The 2,452-nt window shown below is 35.2% G+C and overlaps 1 long non-coding RNA gene across 1 annotated transcript; it reads right to left on the bottom strand.

The window, feature by feature from the left end:
* Positions 1 to 783: 783 nt before the first annotated feature.
* LOC122137878 lies at positions 784 to 2,452 on the bottom strand. The gene is made up of 3 exons (XR_006155111.1): positions 2,254 to 2,452; positions 1,508 to 1,636; positions 784 to 1,407 (listed from the first exon to the last, which is right to left on the bottom strand). It is a non-coding gene; the product is annotated as an uncharacterized LOC122137878 (long non-coding RNA).

Raw genomic sequence — 2,452 nt, 5'->3', positions numbered from 1 at the left:
TTTTATTAATGCCATTTATGTTTTTGTTAATACAGCATATAGCACTAGTCAACTAAATGAATGTAACCTGGGAGCACTTTTGGAAGTTGAATGTAAGGTAAATGTCATTTTGGAATTTCTGTGGTCTAACGTGATCTTGTTCATGTTCTTGTTCATGATGAAATTTTCTTTTATTGCTATACTAATTAATTTATAGCATGAACAAGATGACCCGTTGAATTCATTTTGGGAGCGATGACTGATTGAATGTATTTTTAGTCCAGTGCCTGAATATAAGATTAGTATTGACCAAGTTCAGAGGCTGTCATATGTGGATTAACAATGTTGTGTATTTTCAAAAGTTTTAATATGAAAACTAACTTTTATATTGATTCAATGGATTTATTGCATTTTGAGGAAAAAAAGTGTCATGAACTTATTGCATTTTGGGAAAAATAAAATAAAATTTTATAATAAATCTTTGAAAATCAAAATCTGGATTTGAATTTTTAATGTTACTATAACAAATATGCTATGTGAAAGTTTGAAACAGAAAATAGTGGTTTTCATCTTGCCACATTCTTGGTAAAGAAAACACATTTTTACTCAAATTAATCTAATTGGATTTATAGTGTTTTGGAACCAAACCCTTCTTATATATATATATATATATATATATATATATATATATATATATATATATATATATATATATATATGAAGCTGTAATATTGTTTTGTTCCTATCACAGAGAGCAGATTTTGTGAGAGCCCAGAGCAAAATGGAAAACAGCGTCTACAGCCAGTATCTCTACAAACAACTGCAAAATGCGGAGAGAGAGCAGAGACTGCTGGGACCTTCATCCTTCTCAAATCCAGACAGCTACAACCAGGCTGTATTGCAGGTCCAAGGCATGAAGAACCTACTTGAACCTCATGTCTCCTCCTGTTCTGTCAGTGGTCTACATACCCATAGCTCCAGCCCCACAGAGGGCAATAGCAGGGGTGTAAATTTAATCTAACAGTTGGGGGGGGACAATAAACAAAAAATTTCTCAACAGCAATTTTTGAAGGGGACACAAATAATCCTGCTAAAATTGTACTTGTAAGGATAGGTATACACAGAGGAAAGCCGTACTACTATTAGTGCAGCAGGGAGAATTAGACAACTTCAAGCTGTTGTGGTCGTACGGTGACAACACTCGTGTCCATTGTAGACATTACTATCCATCACCATGTGGCCAAGTCTGCCGTTTTCCGGCAAAAAGTGTTGTCAGAAAGGCTTGCCCTGGTGGTTTGTGTTGGTTGGTTGGTTTCTTGTTGTAGCCACCAGTGGTGTTTCAACATACTTAACTATGATGTATGGGTTGACCATACTGGCTCATCTCAATGGTGGTGTCATTCTTTGAAAGTCTCTTCATCACCCAGGCTGTAAAAGTAAGAGATGGAATAAAAAAGACAATTCATGGGACCTTTATTTTTATTTTTTTGGTATTTTATATTGTTTATTTATCTGTATTGTACAATACCACTTTCTGTGCAGCTTGTTGACACTGTCCGCTAGATGTTTTGTTGCTACAGAAACCTGGACTTGATGTGCTTGTATTGGTTTCTTTAGGTACTGGGCTTTGCAGTCTTCTTTGCTTTGGTACTCAAAACTGTTGATCAAGAAGATTATGGAGATGTTTGGATTGATGGGACTCCACCCAACACAGGTAACTGGACCATCAACAACATGAGGGAATTCATCACATCTTATCTGATAAACACTTTTAAGTGACAAAACATCTGTCCACAGATGATCCAGAAGCAATCAGAATTGCCAGGAAAGACAGCACATGTAACTTCTATCAGCCTTCTCCTCCCACCGATATAGCAAAGTTGAGAAATAGAATGATCACCCTTACCAAAAAGTAGTATACTTCAAGTTTATTTTATTAATTAATTATTTATTTTATTATACTTAAGTAAAGTTCAAGTATATTTAGACTTTTTGTAAGTATAAGTCAAGTATACTTTATTGTCATTATAAGTATATATCTTAGAAGTACATAAAGCCCATTTCTGAGAAGTACATAAAAAGTAAACTAAAAGTATACTTTCCTATTTTTTAGTTTAAAATAAGTATACTAATAGCACACTTGAATAAACTTCTTTTTCGTAAGGGCAAGGAGCAGAAAGTTTTTCCAGTCATCCAAGAGATTCTCGGTAAGAAGGTCATCATTACTCTTTCATTAATAGAGTGATCAGCTTGTTTGACTACTTTTTATTATACCTCTCTATCTTTCGGATAGCTCCCATTCTTGTCAGGGGTCACCAAAGCAATGCATTCTGGTTAGAATATTTGTTCGACTTTCGGTGCATTCCAAACGGGATATATCGACCTCTGAAGGGCATTTGGAGTGAAAACAATCATGGCCACCGTACTGAATGGTCGTTCCAAACCGAAGTGCTGGAACTGATGGACACTTTGG

Source organism: Cyprinus carpio, chromosome B7 (assembly GCF_018340385.1).
Source record: "Cyprinus carpio isolate SPL01 chromosome B7, ASM1834038v1, whole genome shotgun sequence".
Classification (NCBI taxonomy): Eukaryota; Metazoa; Chordata; class Actinopteri; order Cypriniformes; family Cyprinidae; genus Cyprinus; species Cyprinus carpio.
Note: the sequence above shows the minus strand (reverse complement) of the source record. Positions and strands in the feature narration are given on the sequence as shown.